This window comes from Drosophila gunungcola, assembly GCF_025200985.1.
Source record: "Drosophila gunungcola strain Sukarami chromosome 3L unlocalized genomic scaffold, Dgunungcola_SK_2 000003F, whole genome shotgun sequence".
NCBI lineage: Eukaryota > Metazoa > Arthropoda > Insecta > Diptera > Drosophilidae > Drosophila > Drosophila gunungcola.
In genome coordinates, this window is record NW_026453179.1 from 721671 (window position 1) to 743365 (window position 21695).

Sequence of the window (21695 nt, forward strand, 5' to 3'; positions counted from 1 at the left end):
ACCGAGACACACGCTGCGTATGCGCAATGTCGATCCCATTGCATTCTCGGCCGATTTTCGATTGCTTTATTGCATTTTCTATTGCTGCTGTTGCTGACCATGTCACATTCGCTTTTCGTTTCAATTGCAGTTGAAAGACAAATTGCGCACCTTTGGCAGCTTGGAATTTGACTTTTTGATTGACAACTGCAGCGATCTGCGATCTGCGATCGACTACGAAATCCAAATAAAACCGAGAAACCAACGATCGATTTCGCAAAGCACAAAAGTTCAGTTTATTAAACGTTGCCTGCCTTTTGGGTGACCTCGAAAACCAATTCAATTATGCAGAAAAAAAAATTTGTTTGCCCAAATTCGCGAGGCACCTACGCCGACTCCATAGCAATTTGCCAACGAAAAAATAGCTGCAATGAAGACAAAACCGAAAACACGGCGGCCAAAAAAAAAAGCGACAAATATCAGCGTGTGACGGCAGAGCCCCTTAACCCCCCACCTCCCGATTAACCCATCAATGCCAAGCAAAAAGTGAGCGACTGACTGGCAAGGAAAACGGGGCAAGTTTGCCATCACTTCTCTCTTCTCAGGTGATCGCCCAATTGAAAAAGAAATCCAAGTGAAAATCAATTGCAGCTGCCGGAGTGAAAAAATGGTGGAGAGCTGGCCAGCCATTCTTTCAGTTTAGTTTCTTTCAGTTAACTCGTCAACTTCCCCGCTCTAAGCCAGAAAATCACAAACAGAAACTGTGACTGAGCGTCGGACACTGAGCCAGCTGACGTTACAGGTTTTCAAATCTGGCACATTAATTTTAAAGACAAATGAAACGAAAATAATACAAGATGAAAGCCGTAGGCAGGGAGCAACGAATGCAAAATGCTCTAGCCAGAAAAAGGTTTATTAATTGCTATAAAATTAGGAATTAGAGCAAATAGTATACAACTGTTTGATAAAGATTCATCAGATTTAGTTTTAATTATCTTTTAAATAATACAAGGTTCCAAAATTGTAAAATTTCTTTAAAAAAAAACGTATAAAATTTTTAAAAATAACATAACGTATGTATTTTTCTTCTGATTGATACATGTATATTACCCAAGATCCGGATCCCAAAAGCTAGAGTAACGATAACGGCTCACCTCGATGTGGACGGTGGACCACCTTGTGCGACCTTCTTTTCAGATGCCGACGTCGGGCAAAACAAAAATAAAAACAATACAACAGCCGAAAAGCGGCAACAATTACCAGCAACAACAGCGGCCAACAGACAGAGCCAGAAGATAATAATGGCCAATAGTTTTACGAGTCGCACGGGCTTAGAGTCAGAAACAAATACTCGATACTCGAATTTCGAAGCTCACTGCAAAGATCGCCAATGGCCAAGTCAACTCGCCGTTTGGCTTGGCCAGAGTTTCAGTTTTGAGTTTGAGTCTTAGCCATTTGAAAGTCTTGAGCGAAATGAGCGTCAAAAAGTCAGATGGCAGATGGGTGGGGGGACCGGAGAAGGGGCATTAAATCGGCGGAGTAGAGGCCTTTCCTTTTTGTTATTTTTGTACGTTTTGTATGTCACTTGCTGCGAAAGTCGCAAAAATGTAAGTTGAAAGTTGAACGGAGCGAGATGTTCACACCAGAAACACCAGAAACCAAAACAGAATAGAGGTTTGCCGGTGCCTATCATTAGCCCTGGCTTGGTTATCCCCCAGGAGGTCTGCCTGCTATTTTTAGGGCATGCATGGGAATGGGAATCCCAATCTTACCACTGGCAATTGACCGCAATTAAACATGGAGAAGTGAATGGATTATGATTATGAATGGTGTTGTGAAAAGACAGGAGGACTAAGATATATCAACAGGAAAAAAAACCAAGAAACCAAGCATATTGAAGTTGTCAAAACTTAAAATAATTCACGTTTTGGCTTTTAAGCTTTCAATATTTATTTAACTTAAACGCTAATGCTTACAATATTGTACACTTTTACATAGAACAGAAAACTGCATTATGTTCACTGAGGCAAATGAGATGAACAGCAGTATTTTATTGAAGTTAGGTCGCATTCCGATTTTTGAATATGTTTCTTGACTTCTAGGGCTCTGGCGAATATTTTGAAATCTACTTTCTTACCAGATTATATAGAAAACAATTATAAATGCAATAAGACATGGGTAACAAATTTGCGGAAACAAATTTTTTTTAGAGTACAAATGGGAGAAAGATCTTTGGTAAAAAAAACATAATATTTTTTTATATTGTAAAAAACAATAGCAAAGGTTGTTATTTACTTTAAAAATCTATGCAATATGCAAATGCAAATGCTATTAGCTTATGGATTAATAACCCTAGATATCTGTACTTTTCTTAAATGTTTTTAATAAAAAAAAATCAACACATGAAAACACAAATTTATATAATTATTTAAAATCTTTATTCATAATGTAGTTTCAATATTCAGGATGAGTAAATACTATAAACTCAACCAATTGTTTACATATTTAAATAAACATGTATCAAGCTAAGTAATGCTGCAGGCATAAATAGCAACAGGTTCATGTAGATTGGTAGCATCTTGACTTTAAGGAAGTTACCTGGCCTATATTTCTCTGGATAGTGGTTCTAAATCGAATTTATCCACCAGTTTATATAGAATTTTACGGTTTTTCGGTTACATAAGGGTTGACTAAATAGATTATGACAAGCAAACTGTTTGACTAATCAATACGATTTAGTTAACAATGGTAAATAAAGTTTTCAAGGGAATTTAGGAGAGTAAAGCTACTGAAAGTAAAGAAGATTGTTTAATAAAAAATAACAACAAAATACACGATTTTTATAAAAACTGTTACAGTTATAGGTAAGCCGTTTTTGCTTTTAATCTAAGAATTTATAATATGACTTTTATTTTCTCTTAAAATGTAATTAATGGATAACAGTTAAGTTATTTAATGCTATTTGAAAAGTTATGTACTTAAGTGCATGCAATTAAGGAAAATCGTTTTAAAATTGAACAAAAACTATTAAATTTGTAGTAAGATTTATTATATTTTTGGATGCCATGGGAGGCAATCAAGCTCTAAGCAGGATTATAAAATAGATTTATAGATTCGGAAAGATTGAAAGAATGCCATAGATTGATGGTCAATTAGAAAGATACATAAATAAGAGGATGCATTAGAGAGATGGACAGCTGGAAAGAGTTAAGCTACATTATCTATTTTCGCAAGCAGCAAACTCAATCATCGTCATCGTGGCCACATCCACGTCCACATTCTGACTCTTCCCCCGCGGACCGCCCAACTTTTTTAACTCTTGTTCGACTGTGGCACAGATAATTTGCCATCAGCAGCGCCAAATGTAATCCGCCATATAACCGTCTAACGGTAACTCAAAGCCAACATAAATATGCGCAAAGCTAGCAACAACAAACACAATCAGCCGTACAAACAGTTGGCCATGTGTTGTTGTTGCTGGATTTCGTTAACAGCTTCTACAATTTTTCATCCAAGTGCAGCAGCAACAATAACAGTGCACTAGTAAAAATATATAACTATTTTGGAAACAATCGTTTGATAATTAAACTGGTATATCTTAGATTCAAATCTGAACCTTAAGACAACATTTCAAAATATATTAGACGATATTTATTTACTGTAAAATAAAAATAAATTATTAATACATACAATAAAGTAGCTGGATTTTATTCTAAATTGTATAGATTTCTTGAAAATATTTAAAATATTTGGTCTAAACACATCATACATTTTTGCAATTTTGTTGACAACAAACAAGTGTAGCTTTAGACCTTTTTGAAGAAATTCAGTTCAAGCTCTTGTTCTCCTGTTTAGAGCCCAATTTTCTACATGTTTTTTTCAAATGTACCTAAAATATTATATTTGCTAGCAGTAATCTGTTTTTTTTGCAGTGTAAGGGGGTACGAAAAGTGGCGGGGAAGGGTGTTTTTTGAGGAGCCAAGCGATGCCAGGCAAACAAACAACTTCATGGGCGACGTGCAAAAATTCAATTGCTACAACGTCGTCGCTGTCGTTGTTGTGTGGTTGTTGCCGTGCTCGTTGCTGTTGTTGTCAGCAGCAAATCACTGGCAAAATGCTCCCAGCTTCAACTTCAACTTCAGTTCCCACTCTCTCGGAGATCTTCATGATCTTCCCCTGTCTCTGTCCCTGTCCCGATATAGTATATGTATATCTGTCGACGAGCCTCGAGTTTTATGCATTTGTCAGGCCACACTTCGGCCTGCGTCGTCATCAAAAATAAAATATATGAAAAAAGCGCAAAAAATGTCAGTCAGTCAACGGCAGTTGCCCACTCCCCACAACTCACTTCTCGAGACCCCGGGAAGCTCCTCTCCAAGCGCTTTCTTCCGTCACATTTGTCTGTTTTTCCATGCCCAAGACCTGGCCAGTGCCTGCTTTCTGACAAGAGCTGAAATGTATCTTTCACCAAATCACAAGCAGCTAGAGATGACAGCGTGACTGAAGATCTATCCTTGTTGATGAAGATCTCAAGTTGTTAGATACGGTTATGCCAAATCAATGATCGTAGTATTGTAAGGCGAAATATTTTTAAAGTTGTTACAATGAAATTGTGAATTTTGCTTAAATAATGTAAAAGAGCTTGTATATTTTTCACAACAGTTTTTTTTTTGTTTTTTTTTTTTCATTACTAATACAAACAATAAAATCTTTGTTCATGCAAGTTGTATAATAATAAGATAAAGATATTTGAAAATAGTAACTATAATTCAAAAATATCGAAATAGTGGTCTAAGCTATAAAGTTACAGAATATTTCCTTTAGAGCTTAAAAATTAGATAGTTCAGTTAAGTGTTTTTATTAACCATATTAAACGTGGCTCTTATTACCACCTTTAGCATCAAAATATCGATTTAGAATCATCTCCTTCACTTATTCCCCTAGCCCTGTTAGTTGTTTAATATGATAATAGTCTATACATGCATACATGTATTTGAGCCAAGGTTCAGACATCTCCTGAGAAAGCTGGGTCCCGTTCTCGATGCACTGGCCAGGCCGAACTGAATTACCCCCAGATCTCCGCCATTTCCTCACCCCCAAACTTATCCTTGTTCTCACTGTGATGGAAAACCATTTTCTCTACAACTCCAATCGACGCTCCACTTTTTTGTGCTTTTTTCCTACGCCGTTGTTTTGGTTTTCTGCTTCGTTTTTTTCGTTGTTGTGTGTAGCTAACATTTTTTATGCTCCAACTCCAACTAAACAATCAACTTTTCAAACTGTTTTTTCTTTCGCTGCCCCCCACCACTCGGCGCCCCTCTTTTTTTCTCTGGCTATTGCTTTTCCTATTTGCTGTTGGCTGCACTTTTTGACGGCTTTTATTGTTTGCCAATTTCTGGCCCCCGAGACCAGCGAAGCATTCCATCCTCGTACACCACACTATACCGAACCATACCACTCCGCGACGCACTCTTTGCCTCTAATCCAACGCACACCACTTGCTTCCCTCTTGCTCTCAATTGGTTGGGATACACTGGAAAAAAATTCAAAAGCAATTAGGTAAAATATAGATAGCTTTTAAAGTAGTTACTCTTAAAACATTAACGTCAAACAACCATGTTCAATTAGTTATCCACGATCCTGTTTTTGCAGTCACAAAAAACTAGCTTGGTAAGACCGATATTACGATGAAATATTCAAATGAATACAATTTTAAATTAGCCTTAAAATTATCTTAAATAAATGTATATTAAATTAGAATTAACGTAAACACAATGTTTTATAGCTAGGTAATATTAAGTAAACACAATTAATTAATTTTAAATGTGAGTGCAACACTATTTAAACTATTCAAATTTGAAGCTTATTAGGACGATCTACTTTAAATAGTATAAATAATATCAACATCAATCTTAATCTTGGATTTAATTTCGCAATACATGGTGGATTGATTTATTAATATAGTTTTGTTTCAATTCCCCTTTTTCATTTAAGGTTTCTTTCAGTGCAGTCCCTCCCCCTGGATCACTCCTTCGTCACCCCTTTCACCTCCTCCTGGCTGCGCATCCATTGTAAATCCGCTAGGCAGTTGAGGAAGCGTTTTGTTCGGCTTGTTTGCCGATCGAAGAAGGTTCGCTGACAGACGGAGAAATAGCGAAATGGAGGGGATTACCGGGGGTATTCTTACCAGTTGGAAATTGGAGGGGGGGAGGGGGTAGAAAAGGGGTTTCTTGGGACTCTGCTCGTTTTGCTCGTTTGCCTGCACTTTTCTCCGATCCCCTTCTATTTATTATTGCCCAAGCATTTGACTTATTCTCACTGATCTCCGGCTCTGGAGCTGAGAAAAAGAGCGAAAGAGACAGAGGGGCTGGGAGAAAGAGTCTCGCTCTGCTTGCAAATCGAATTGGTTTGGCTTGGATCGGCTCGGCTGGCTCGATTTAGATGGCATGTCTGGGCATTTGTTGACGTAAATTGGCATTAACCTTCTCGCTGACCTCCTTCCGCACTGCACATTTAAAAACTTTGCCGACGAGGGAAAGGCAACATTTGGTTACTGCAATTTATTGATTTTTTATGGGTTAGTTCTACTTTTAAAGAATAAATACTCGGATCGCAGCAGAAAAGTTATGTTATTGGGAGATTCGCCACAGAGCTGTAACTTAATGTTTTCAGTTCATAGACCATGTTAAAACTTCAAATGTTTGGTTGCATAATTATAATTAAACTGTTATATTCTAGTTTCAAACGATTTTCTAAAATCCCATTTTAATTTTAACTTTTTATGACAGTTATGGTTTTTTTTTCGAATTCATGTATAATTGCAAACATGTTTTAATATAAATTATTATGTTTTTTAGGTAAACTAAACATAGCTTATTGTTAACTTTAATCCGATATGGTGGAACTGGTTCTAAATCACAAAATAGTTAACTTAATTCGCTAAATCAAATCTCTAAATGTTCACAAAGCTATGAAAAAAATCGATATCTGCTATAATTTTGAATGTTTGCCTTAACAATCATGTGTGCAATGATTTTCAAGACTGGTTTTTCGAAGTGCCAACCAAATCCCATTACGCAATATATTTCCAAGTCTTCACAAAATCGGTTTCGGATGATCTAATTGCCTTGTCGGAAGCTTTTTGACCTTTAACATTCCGCCTGAGTGCAGAATTCGTTTGTCTTTTGCGTTCGTTTTTTTTTGCCCGCTAGTCGTTTATTAATTAGCGAGTGTCGAAAATATGCAAATCAAACATTGCTTGTACATTTCGAGGCGTGGAGACAATGAGACAAAGTCTCGTGAGAAATCGAGAAATAGAAAATTATAGCGCGACTTAGCGCAAAGAAGAGAAACAAAGAAGAAGCAGCAAAAAAATGATGAAAACAAAAAGTATTTACAGTTAGTTGATTGTGCCCATTTCATTTTGTTAGCTTTTAGATACTTACCAGTCCAAACCGACCGTCCTCCCCCTTTTTTTGTTTTTTTTGTTTTTTTTTTTTTTGTACCAGCAAAAAACAGACAAAAGAAGCCAACGAACGCAATGTCTCCAAAGGGGAAAAGAAAGTGGAAGCTGGAGGGGCGGGAGAATCGGTGGAAGCCGGAGAAAAAGTATCCAAGAAGATGTATGTAAGAGAAGAACGCGGGTGGGACCACCTCCGAGCAAACAAACGAATTATGAACCAATTTACAAATTACCAAAGCCCCTAACAGAAAAACAAAGAGAACGGGGCAGAATGGGCAAGGAGTACAGTGAACTACGGAGAGACAGACATTCAGTCTGGCAGACTGTTTGTAGTCTTTCAGTTGGAGATGCTGCCTGCCCTCAAGGAGAGATTAAGTCCACGCCCCCTTCTTCTAGGCAGAAGCCATTGACCAAGTAACGAGTTTCGAGACCCGATTCAAAATCAGCCAATCCACTTGCCATGAATAACTGAACTTAATTCCGTTCAACCCAGAAAGCTGGGGTAATGGTGTGGTTATTACAAAAAACAGTTAATAATATTATTAAAAACATTAACCTCTAGCCATATTTGTTAAATTTAAAGCCTTGGAAAAACTTTAAAATTTAAATAAAAATCTCTTTACTTATATTATTAGAACAAATCGTATTAAAATTCAAAAACAAACAGTCTTTTTTTTTGCCTACTTTAATTTATATAGTTAAAGTTATTGGTTATATAGTTGTAACACAATAGTCTTTGAATTGTGTCCAAACTTAATTGTCATTTTATGCCAACAAAAAGAACGCAAAAAAATGACTAAAACACTGATAATTTGAAAATTGAATAGTATAGGCTGGAAGCTTTAAATCTAGTCTTTGTAAGTCGATATTTTAAAATTCCTTTTTTCCAACAATAATGTAGTGTTCAATTTTGTTTTAGGGAGGGATATTTATATGATTTTTATTGTGTAATATATATTCATTTAAGATAACCATTAATCTCTCAAACCCTTTCTGTAACTGAAAACAAAACGGTTCTCTCATTAACGAGAAATTCCTTACCGCTTTCAGGAAACCTCTTTCGCCAGGGTATCCATTGCAAAGCACCATTCCTCATTATTATTTAGCCGATTTGCTCATTTTGCTTCCTTGCTTTTCTTGCTGTTCAAACTCACTTTATTTGCTTGCGCCTGTCGTCTCGCTTACGGGCCCAGTACACTTGGCGGATACAGAGATACAAAGATACAAAGATACATACCCATGGAGTATATCTTCAGAGCGGCGGGTTCTTGGAAATTGCGGTCCGCCAGCTGCCCCCCAACCCTTTCACAGCTCTCCACTCTTTCTGCGTCTGTTCACCTCGCGAATTCAATTAAAGTGCCGCTCTCCGGGTTCGCTTGAATCTTTGGTCGCGGCTTAGTGTGTTGAACCCGGGCGATGCTCCACATCGCGGCCACCAAAACCCAAAGTGTTATTAATTTGTGAAAGTTCTACCAGCCACGCCCCCACATCGCACAAAAAACGCTGCAGACACCTGCCGAAGTATCTTTTAGATACTTTTTATCCGATTCAAGTGCCACAATTCGTAGAGCTTGCCACATTTGAATTACAAAACGGTTGGTGGCGTAAATCAAATTCGATCTTGTCGCATTAATTAAGTTAATTTGCTCACGCTCACGCTTCTCGTTATCCGGCAATTAGCATTTTATTGGCCATCGAATCGGTTTAGTTATCGGCCAAGGATATCTTAGAACGATTCTGGTTCGAGTTACATTTTCACAGCCAAAGCTACTGACTTGGCTGAAATTACCTCATGTTATCGCGCATTTCCCGCTGATAAGATTGACCAAATGATTTTAACACTTTTCGAAAGCCTCGAGCATTGCATAAATCGAAACTTGTTTCCCTTTCTCGGTTTTCAATTCGGATTTAATAATCTTCCTAGACAGAGAGAGAGGCTGAAATTAATTTGCCAAAAAAAGCAGAAAAAATAGAAAAACAAATAGCCCGGCTCCAGCCAACAAAAGATACAAATAGTTGCAGCCGCAGATACACAGATACACTCCATACGCGTGTGTGTGGCTGTTGTTGTTGTTGTTGTTGCTCTTGCTCATTGCGCAGTTAATTTGTTCAAGCGCTCAATGCGTCAATACCATTTGACTTTCACTTATTTGCCCCACTCGCCACTGCAGACACCCGAATCTGAACAATGAAGGAGGAGGTGCAGATACAGATACGGATACAGACTAAGATACAAGTAGAGATAGAGGGCCAAAGCGTTGCCAGGAAGTTGATTATACAATCTTCAGATGTCAGGGGAAATTTCAAATGGTACTTAATAGAAATGAGGTAAGCTGGGAATTTTGAGAATTTTGGTTACAATTTTTGTTGAATTTTTATTTGACTACACATATTAATATTATTTAGTTTTATAGAAATTATTATTATTTTAAAAAATTAAAAAAATAACGATCATTTCTTACCCTTAAATTTGTTTACTTAATCAAAAACAAAACTATAAAATAACTTTTCTGTAATTTGGAACATATCAATCATCAAACCTTCTTATAACTATTTATTTCAATTTTAGAACCCTCTCAAAATATTATTTTTGACAAAAAAAACAAATAATATGAGCTAACATTAAAAAGTAATCAAAGTAAAGTAATATTATTGAAATTGCCTTTTTGCAACTTTAAACAAAATATTGTTCTTTTCGAAACACAAAACCAGCATACTTTCACTGCCAAATTTATAATAAATAAATAAAACACATAAATTAAATTTTTTTCTTCAAGATAAATTAATTTCAATAAATTCCAGATCTCAGCCAGAAGCATCCCAAGAAAAATGTGTTTGGAAATTCGTAGCTTTCCTTGGATAAAAGAAAGTGAGTGGCGTTCTTGGCCTGGGATAATGACCTCAGATTGATACTGTCACTTTCAGATATAGATTTTCCACCCTCAACTTTAGCCATAGGGAAATACATGTGCCCCCAGATATTTTCTTGACTCATATGTGATTCATTCTATGCGTTCGCCCCTCTCAGCTTTTTCCGTCCGCCCCCGACTATGCGATACAGATACAACAACTATCTGTGAGATACATTTCCAGTTGTTGTTGTTGTCTGGCGCGAGCAATTGATGTTGTAACATGGCTACCACGAGTGCAACCTCCCCCTGGCCCCCTTCGCCACCCTCGGCACTCCCCCAATCTGAAATTGTGTGACATAATCTGTGCAGACTTCGATGTTGTTGGTGCATTTTGGGGCTGCTGCTGTTGCTGCTGCTGCTGCTGCTGCTGCTGCTGCTGCAGTCTCACTCATTCAATAAGTCAGTCAGAGTCCAAGACGCTGGCGAGTTCAATGAACCAACGAACCACCGCTGGCTTTTGTGTAAAAACAAAAACCAAGCTCCGCCAAACAACAAAAAAGCAAAAAAACTTAAATATTTTTTCTGCCTTTTTGGTCGAATATGTTACAAATTTTGTGTTTCTCTCTTTCAACCCAAAGTTTGTCAGTTTTACCCGGTCCATTGGTTGGCAGGCGACTCTGTGAAATCACTTACTGGTTTTTATGCGACCAACAGCCACTGTGACAACAACCACAACAACCAAATCAGGCGACAACAACACGAGCAACCGCCTTATGAACAACTGTAAATTTGTTGGCCGCACGTTACTCATTTGGCAGCTTCGCACCTTTTTTCGAATAATCCTCCACTTAAGGTAACAACATCAACTTGATCAAATGTTGCTCAAAAAAGCAGAAAATATTTTAATTTAATAATAGTGTACATTACTAAAATGGTAAAAAAAGGATGAAATTTGTTCAACTAATTTTTGAGCTATTAAGGGTGTACGGATATCTTTAAATATTTAAAACGCAAGTTGGTTGTTTTGAAATACACAAAAAATGCAGACAACGAAAAGCGATTTTATTTTGAGGTTTTCATAAACAGTTATCCTTTAAATGGAAAACTACCCATTTACAAGTGACGAAATAATAGTACTTTTTAATGACAAGGGTCAAGAAATTATTCAATACAATTAGTGTTTATATATTAAAATATTGTAATTAGAACACAAATTGGTTTAATAACAACGAAAATTTAAGTTGATGACACATATAATAACCTTTTGTTTCTTGTTAAATATAATCATGTCTTTACCATATTTAACTGAAGTTGTTCGGCATAAATTATTATTATTACAGTGCTTGCTTAAATAATAATTTAACACCTCCTCAAGTGAGTTGCATTACCTTACTTATTTCACAGTAATTTTCCATGCAAGATTCTGGCACAACCAAAACTGAACGTACTAAACACCTTATAGACCTTGCCTTTGTTTGCCTTATTGTTAAATATTTTTTCATATTTCTTTGCTACTTACCGACTCGCTGCGATTTCTGTCCAATGAAACAGCATTGAGACGTCATCCGATCACTCTCGAGTCTTGGAGACCTTATTGACTATATGAACTATGCGCACATAAAGATATTTCTATAATTACTAAACAAATGCCAATGTCAGGCCAATGCAACAACTGCAGCCACTGGTGGCAGCAATCACTTGGGGTATTACAACAGCGAACGATCATAATTATATGGCTGTCTTGGGCCGATCTCAGTTCAGCTGGGTTGAGCTGAGTGGAGCTGAGTGGAGCCGACTTGGGGGGACTTGAGTCGGTTTAAAGCGGTTCCCGCTGCCGTTTCGCCGCTTCACACTTTTGCTTGTGGAAAACCTAATGCAAGACGATCTACGACCGCAGTCGCGGAAGATTGAAAAACATTTCGTAAAATAATTGTTGAGAAATTTGTATGGCCAAGAGAGCAATTACGAGGCGAACCAGACCAGCCCGAAAGCCCACAACTGACTTTCCTAGCCAGCTGCCGACCCTTCCCCTTCCCCTCCAAAAACCCCGCCCCTGCGCCCTTGTGTCGACCCCTCTTTGCGACCAAGCTCACACCATGGTCCGCTTAATGACCCTATTTTAATTTCAAGCATCGCTTGTCCATCGCACTTTGCGGAATTTACATTATACGCATACATATTTCTCAGTCGCTTATTTCGGTTTTCGTTTTTTTTTTCTTTTCTTGTTCCTACGTTTTTTTTTGTAGCTTTTGAAAAGCCGCCCTGGAAATGGAAAACAGTGGAATGAAATACATTTTCTGAATAAACATACATATGTAAAACTAATTTAAATTAAAAGCATTTGGCAATTAAGGCTGTAAGTGTGTTAAATAGAGTTATACGTAATTAATCTGTTTTTATATATACGGCGTTTAAATAGTTGATATGCAGTTTTTAATGTTAAATACTTGCTTTATTTAAAGATAACACATATGGATTTCTAAAAATGTTAATTTATCGAAATGTGAAAAATGGTCAATCTTGAATAAGAAATCTTTACAATTCGTTTTTGTGCAATTTATTACCTACATGGAAGTTTAATATAAATTTCCTTTCAAAACGATTTGAGAAATCTTAAGTTTGAAAAATTATTCAATATTATTTAATATTCTACCAATTTGGCAAAAGTACATATTTACATTTTTTTTGTGGAATTTATAACAAACTTAAAAGATTAAATATAAATTACCTTTCATAACGATCACTTAAATCTTTGAATCTTTAAATTAAAGTTATAAAGTGCTTTATATAACTTTGTACAATAGTATTGTCTTTTTAAGCCAATATTCCATGATTTGTATACCACTATGCAATATCGTTTTGACTCTGAGGAAGCGACGAAGCAAAGTTGACTTTTGGACGCTAATATGACGACGATCTTGGCCTTTGGGCGAGGCAGCCATCAACAGCAGCAACAACAGCACTATCAACAACGCTAAAAACAATGAGAGCAACAACAACAGTAACAAGCGCTAAGGAAGCCAGAAAAAAATATATATTTAAGACAATGGAAATTCATTTCATTCGCTGGGAGTGAGACAGACTTCTTGGCCAAAGGCAAGGTCTCTTCGGTGGGATCCCCGTTTTGCCCCTTTTTTTCCCCCCCGATTTCCAACCTTGCTCACCTCACCCTCTGAGAAATTAGCTGCTTCAGTTATTATTATCATTGTTGTTGCTTGCCAACTGGGCAGACGTTTCTATATCTATATAAGTGATCGTCGTAGCTGGCACTTCATGTTTGCCTTTCAACCTGCCTGTCTGTCTGTCGGTCTTCTCTTCTTCAGCTATGTTTTTTTTTTTCTGTTTTTTTGCATCCGCTTCCGCAGCAACAATTATTGTATTAGCAACAACAACGAAAATTTTGTTACCCAAGAGATTTTATTTTTTTCTTATTTATGCTGCGCCCCCCCGGCGAAGTATGACCTCAAAAATGAAAAGTTAAAATGAAAAATATTTAATCTAATGTGAAAATCGCTGAAGCGTCATCAGCTTTTCATCCCGCTGTTCGCCTTTTGGAACTGATAATGACGACACGACAACTTTTCGTTGGGAGTGAGAAATCGTAACACTCGCTTATTGTTCTCCACTTCAAAGGCTCCTCCCCCCCACTTAGGTAATTATATGAATTCAGAACTTGGTTGGGAAGTTTTATGGTTTGGCAAAACTTTATTTGTTTAATTTTTGCTCTCATAAATCAGAAAAAATCTCATAAATGTAACCAGAATGCGACAGTTGTGTTGTTGATTTTTGATTACTCATACGCATAAGTATTTATTTGCAATGATGATTATTGAGAGGCAGGGGAAAAGGAACAAAGACCCGAGCTCAGTCACATGATTTTGCTGCACCGAAGAAAAATGCTACAAAAAAAGAGTTATAACTACTTTGTAATGATTTTATTAAATAAATATTAAGCTTGTTATTTTATTAAAAAAAATGAATCTGGGCAAGATGAGCAAACTTAGAAAGTTTTAAATAGTTCTGTAACAAATGAATGTAATTAAAAATATTAATATTATTTAATTAGTTATTATTTTTCAGTGTATCTTACTCGTGCATTATTTTCTCTCTCTTTCACTCAGTGATCACAACACCCGCACATGTAATGAACTGAATTGTTCGCATGTTCGTGATTATTATCATGCCGTTTTAAGCTTTGCTTGATCATCATCATCCAGTGCACATTTGAGTGATTTACAAAACTGGGTGGGAAAAAGGGGGAGGCGATTTGTGATTCTGGGAGGTTGAGGTGGGGCCTTGCGTCTTGCGCAATATTTATAAATATTTACATTTGTTTCAAACCAATTTGCGCAATTTGTGCAGCTGCCTGAGAAGATCTAACTCGTAGATCAAGGGGTAAAATTGAGTTGCATAAATTAATAAACGAGGTTCGCTTGAATTTTTTCATCTAGAAGAAGCATTTAGAATTTTTTTAAGGTATTTATGCCCATAATTTCAGTATTTTTAAAGCAAGTTTTGTTATTTCTTAACTTATTAACTTAATAGTATTTGGCAATTTTTTTATTTTATGTGCACCCAATTCAATTTTACAAATATTAATTTGAAGCCAATTGATTCAATTAATTATTTTATTTGCCAATGCTTTATTAATTACCGAAATTCAGGCTTAAATAAATATTTTATTAAAGTATTTCTAAATTTAATATAAGCATTTACAACTTTTATATCAGCACCCTAACAGCAAATAGCTTTTTGTCATTGTTTTTGATTTGGCGTGCGCTGCTCATTAGCCAAACAATTTATGACAAACAATTGCAATGAGTAAAACGAAATAGGTGGGGGGTTTAATGGACTGCATGGGAGCTAGAACATCTATTAAAAGTTGTTTGGCTGCTATCAGTTTTAGCTAACTGAGGCCAAACTTGGCTCAGAGACAATGCACACGTGTGACATGAATGACTTCATGTCACCCAGCAAACCCCAACCTTATTCATGTGACAAACAGATGTGCGATTAGCAGATAAGTTTCCATTTTTGCCTCCCTATCCCCTGAAAATAGCTTTCTGATGGATCTCCCCATTGATATCTCTGGTTAGAGACACAAAGAGAGCAGTTCTAAAAAGGGGGGATTTGTAGGGGATGATCTTCTCTGTTTTTATCAATGGCTTGCCATCATTGGCCATAACCAAAATTGGAACAATCGCGGCATAGGCCCAGCAACAGATGCCCGGCTGCAACAGCATCGAAAATAGTCTGGAATGCGACTAAATTTAGGCAGAGACAAAGATTCGTTCTGGGAAATAGGGATGGCGACACGGAAAGAAAACTATTTAAACTCTAAAACATACGTTCCTAAAATCAGAAAGTTTATGTGTTAAACAATGAATAATCTTTCATTTTTTTGGAGCTAAGAAAATTATTTTGCGCAAGAGTGGATATCCAAAACTCATAAGTATGCGAAGCATATCATATTAACTAATTTATATAATCTTAAAAGAAATTTTATTAAAAATTTCTATAAACAAACAAGGTAAATAATAATAAGTTTATAAATATATAAATATATATATACATAGAATGTTTAAGTACATTCGGAAATTTATATTTACTCATAAGTTCTCAAATCACTTTTACACGCATTTATTTTTAGTGTAGTATGTAAAGTGTGGGATGAGGGACATGCACTTACACATGTTCCAGACGAACTCAGAGGGCGAGTTCTCGACTTCGACTTCGCCTTGTTCCGAGTGTGCGTATTAATAAAAGAAAGTGCAATGAATTCCCAAATATGTTAAATTGTCTACCAAACAAAGGAGCCCAACGATTAAGATGGGCGATGGCGGGATGGATGGTGATATAGGGGGAAAATGGGTGGCAGGGCCATGTTATTGGAACATGTGTGCAACAGATACTGAATGCGGTTCAGGGAGACTCGCTCTCACTTTTCCCCTCTTTCACTGCATCGCCGATTTTCCTAGTCGCTTCCCGAAGAAGTCTGCTCTGGCGTTGGATCGTAATTAAAATTGAAGTGGAGGCACTAAATTTAACAGCCCTCAATGATGAGGAGAATCAGGAGTGGGAGTGCAGTCGGTAGATCGGCTAGAGACAAGAACAACCTTCTTCCCGTCATGATTAAAAAACAATTTAAAGTACATTTTTATTTAAGAAAATAATACTCTATTTGTCTAATAAAAAATAAATTTTGTTATATTTTAATTAACGAAGATGTAAACAAGAGAGAAACTTATAAAAACAATGAATTAAGTTAGGCAGCGGATAATTTAAAAATTTGCGATACAGTTGAATAGCCTTAAACATACTGAAGTATACAAATATATTTCACTATTTAAAAGAAAAAAATTCAAAACTTAAAACATCTGTTTGTTTAGTTATTGGTGTAGAAGAACTTTTTTATTTCAATAAATATTATATAAATTGTATTCTAACTTAATTCGTACGCATTACAAGCTTATGCGATTAAAATAATATACAAGAAAGATATAATAATACAGTCATGCTAAAATTTCCTTTAAAGTCTTATAATTTAAAGCCGTCTGGAAATGGTTTATCCCCTTATTTCTTTATAACAACCTGTCCTTTTATGCACTACCATATCGTCTTGTATACATTACTTATTCCTTTGTTTCCTTTTTTTAATCCGTGTTTCGGTCTCATTTGCCGAAAACAAACTTTCCCATTCATGTCCATCAACTGTATACACACATTATGCGATGTGCCACGCCCAGCTACAGCCCATTACATGGCCCATCATGCAATTAGTGGGACCAAACCCCCTAGACAAACCTCAACTCTTAGAAAAGCGCTCTTCATGAACTTCCTTGCGGCTGCCACATATGAGTAAATTATATAAGTGAATTCGAGTGCGAGTTTGTGGAAGCGGAGCACAAAGCCAACTTCAAGCCAAGGATGGACATGGGATAGGAAATGGGTGAGGGAAACGGGGAATAACCTAGCCGTACCAAAAGAAAAGTAAAAACTCAAATGAAAAATCATACAAAAGGCGCATAAATTAGCAATGGTCTGTAATTCCAAAAAGGGTCGACGTCGACCGTCTCGCAAAGTGGCAGGGAAAATTTTCATAAATATTTTTTCTCTACAGAGAGCATTGGTCTAAAAAGCGGGGTGAATGGTGTAAGGCAGTTACAGTCGGCGTGCCTGCGACGCATTCATTAGTTTAATATTAAAATAGTCATCATAAACTGGTAGCTGAAAGGCCGAAACAACGTGCAGCAAAAACAAAAAGGCGTAGGATCAGCAAAGAAGCCAGAAAAAGAATGTATCAGCAAGTACTAAGGGCCAAGATTTATGAACTGCAGTCAAAGAGTCATAGTTATGTACAGCAGTGGTCAAAATGGTAATAAGACGCAAGTCCCGGAAAACATCATAAAACAATTAAGACACTGCATTCATAGCTTCAGTTCATTTTTAAATAATATTTTTAAAGCCTACAAGTTTTTAAGCAACTAAACGAAAAATAATAGTAATACATATAGTTCACCCCATTTAAATGAGCATTTTAGTACGAAAAAAAAAAATATATTGCTCTTAAAAGCAGAATAGAACAATTTTGTTTTTCTAAGATCTGAAAATAAATGTGAATAAACTTTTTAGGAAATTTAATTATATATGAATTTTAATGAAAATTATTAATATCAAATAAAGTTAACAATGTCATTATTTTGACCGCAATCGTGAATATCTGTGTAAAGTTATTCAGTTGTGTGTGTGTGCGTCTTGGAGTCGTCTCAAAGTAGCCTGGCATCCCCCTTTTCCTACGATTGTCTCGCCCTAAGGGGAGCAATGAACTATTTACGATTGTAGTCAGGCACTCGTCTCTGCACTCAGATTCAGATTGAGATTCAAACTCGCACTCACTTTATACAGTGCACACTGCCATAGTGGTTATGTGTAGGTTCTAGGGCGGGTTTTGTTGGGCCGAGATAAGTATTGTAATATTGTAATATGCCGCCATATCAGACATGCATATTTATGGACTCCGCAGCAACGGTCGCAAATGACCTTGAGGCATTTGAGGGCTAAAGCTAAAGGCGAAAATGTTCCCAGGCTGCGATGGGATAAAAAGCTGGAAAAACTGCTGATTAATTGTATTGCAGTATTAGCTCACTTCGCAAAAAAAAAATTATATATATTATTCAGTTCCTAGCTGCTATGAAAAAATATCCAAAGCCTTACACAAATGTTTTAAGAAATATGTGTAAGGAGTTAACATAAAAAATTTTTCTTGTCTTATGGTTTTCAAAAAAAGTATTTTTTAAACTGTAAGTATCTAAAAGACTTAATCTCCTTTTATCTCAGTATCTTGAACTTAAGTTTTAAATCCATAAAGTTGTATTTTAATGTAAGTTTATTGTCATCCTATTTGCCCTTGTATTCCTTGTTTACAGCGATAATTCAACCCAAATCCCCCTAATTAAGTCCTTCTTTCTTTCGCTTAAAGCGAACCTATTTTTTGACTTAACTCATATTGTTACAGCCCACTCTTCTCATCCCATCAAACACAGAGAAGGTCGCTAAGTCAACACAAATCAGTTGTCAGTCATCAAAACCGGTGGATGCCCCCATCTCATAATTATTTAAATTTGCATTTTAAGAAACAATTAAACCGAGAAAAGAAGGAAGTAAAAGAACCCCCTTGCAAGTCAAAAAAAAAACGAGACAAGCTCCACTCAGCGCAACAATTTCAATGTGATAGATCAATTGTCTGGGCCCCCGGGAGGAAACCGAAGAGGAAACCTGGCTTGGAGCTATATCTATCTTTTCTGTCTCCTCCTAACTCACACTCTATAGGAATTACCCAGACAACACGTCAAATCTTCGGCTTGACTCTTGGCTTTCCAGCCCTAGCCCCGCAGAGAAGTCAACACTTTTCCACCGTGCATTCCCTTCGGGTTTCATCTTTTTCCCGCCCGGTTTCTTTTTCTTGCTCCAGTGAATCTTTGCCGTCTCGATTTGGTCTTGGTCTTGTACTTGGTTTTCTTTTACCTTGCTTTTCACCTGTCCGTCGTGTGGAAATCATGTGAAAACATGTGGCCGCCAGTCAAGCAGTCAGCCAGTCAGCCAGTCCAAGTCCAGTCACTCACTCATCCACTCGTTCACTCATTCAGTTAGCCAAGTTTTGCCAGCGCCGCAGCAACAATGGGGATCAACAAATTAAAGTAATTTCCTACCGCAACGATTCCACCAGCTTACACTTTCCGAAAGGTTAAGTTCGAATTTCTAAACATTTTGATTTGGCTTACGGTAACACTTTGGTTTTTCTTCAAAGAGGGTATTGCAATATGTGTTGAGGTATCGAGGTTTTCTTTTTAATTTCTTGGCTCCATGTCTGATGATTTTCTTCGGATTTTCCAATGCGTTAATTGGAGATTTTCATATGCCAAGTGCATGGTCATCGACTGAGCTATGCAGTTATCAAATTTCAAGACGAAGACACATTAATTTAAGGCAACGACTTGTTTCAATAACTCCAATGGAATTTCTTAATTCAAATTATTCTTTGGGCATAAACAAATATTGTATTTGCATTTTTAGAAATATATCTGTTGAAAGGGGCACAGCTAAACTGATTAGATATAAAGGGCTTAAACATAAATTACATTTAAAATAATAACAAGTATATTTATCTAAAGAAACTAAATAGTGAAACCGTTTTTAATTGTGTTGATAAAAATAAACAATTGAAAGACAAACTTGGTTATAAAACGATTTGCAATTTATAGTATTTCCATAAAAGTTTATCTTTGTTTTCCATTTTCCTTGCAGGAAATGGCAACCAAACAAAATGCCGAACTTTAAATGGTAAAATAATAAATATATTCGAAGCATTACGTGATTTCATTTGCATAGTTCTTTTTAGCACCCTGCCAGGCTATCTGTACACCGTTCTCGAGGCAACGCGGTGTCGTCATCACGGCGTCATCTCTGCCTGGCAAATGGTGTCAATCTCACGAGCCGTTGGAAATTAATAAAGCGACTCAACGGCGGTGGCAGAGTCATCTGTATCCGATAGATACATTGGCTCATAAGCATAAATAATGCGATCGCAGTGGAAAATCTAGCTGCGACTCTGTGCCGCAGCTTTTTCAGCTATGCGTCAGCCAATATTGGGGGCGTCTGGGGGGAGGGGGCGTGGCCGGAGCTTTGACTGACATTTATCGCCAGCTTCAATTGTTGCTGCTGCTGCTGCCCGGCAGAGAGTTGCAACAGAGTTTGTTTTTCTTTTCTGTTTTATAGTGTTTTTGATTTTTTTGTATATCTGTTTTTTGTCGGTTTTTGGTTTTCGTCTTTTTGGTTTTGTGTTTTGTATTTCGTACTTTTGGTGGCTGGGTGCTGACGACGGCGACGAGGCTCAACGTTTTGGAAAATTTAGCACAAGGTTGCCACAAAGCAGCCAACAAAATGAGCAATTGTGGCAACACACAGTCGAAGTTGAAATTGAAATTGAAGCTGCAAAACGCCAATACACTACAGTTGTTGTTGCATTCAAATCCGTGTAGTAGTTGTTGCCCAAAATCGTAAATAAATAAATACTTAATTATGTTGTTTTGGCCGCACCGTTTTTGGCCCGCCAAAGAACTGGAAGTCGAGGCAGTGGAAAACACATTGCGCATACGCCATGTTCAACAGCGCGATCAGCACTCGCGGCGGTGAGGTGAGAATCGAGACCTTTTCTCAGCCAGTCACTCAGGACAGGAGCCAAACACTTGTTGCCAATTAATCAGGCACTTGAATAGTTAAGTTAAGACCTGTCGCAAACATTGCGTATACGACTTGGAGGCCAGAAGGAAATTGGCAGGCAGAAAATGTATGCGTATGCCAAATAATAAAAATCAATAAAATAATTAAATACAGAGTAATAATAACAGATCAAGCAATTAAAAATATTGCATTTAAGGGGCCAAAAGCCAAAGTAGCTATCGCTGTAGCTTTAGTTTTTAACTTTAAGCGTACAGTATTTCGTGTAAATAAATTTTAAAATCTAATATTCCGAAGTTCCAAATTAAAAATATAAATCTTCAATTTTTTTATGACTACAGTCTGACTGACAGGATAATTAAATTGTAAAAATCGATAGAAACGATCATTTTTTAAAAACCTTCAAGCTACAAAAGACTTATAGTTTATATATATAAAATAATAAAAAAAAAAGAAACTCAAAACTGTGGCTGCCTAATCTGTGCGTTCCTATTTAGCTGCATAACATTTCAAAAATAACAAACATTTTATATCCAAAAACGTTGAACGATATACATTTAAACAAAACGTTTAAAAAATGGCAATATATTGTATATTTTATAATTAGCTATCCAGTTTTTGATCTATGTATCTGTAAAAAAGTTGACAAAAACTCCTAAATAACC

General features: G+C 36.6%; 1 long non-coding RNA gene across 1 annotated transcript; it reads left to right on the forward strand.

Annotated features, from left to right (window-relative positions):
* The first annotated feature begins 2785 nt into the window (after window positions 1-2785).
* LOC128258534 (uncharacterized) lies at window positions 2786-21399 on the forward strand. Its single transcript, XR_008267973.1, has 3 exons — window positions 2786-2843; window positions 20098-20133; window positions 20192-21399. It is a non-coding gene; the product is annotated as an uncharacterized LOC128258534 (long non-coding RNA).
* The last annotated feature ends 296 nt before the right edge of the window (window positions 21400-21695 follow it).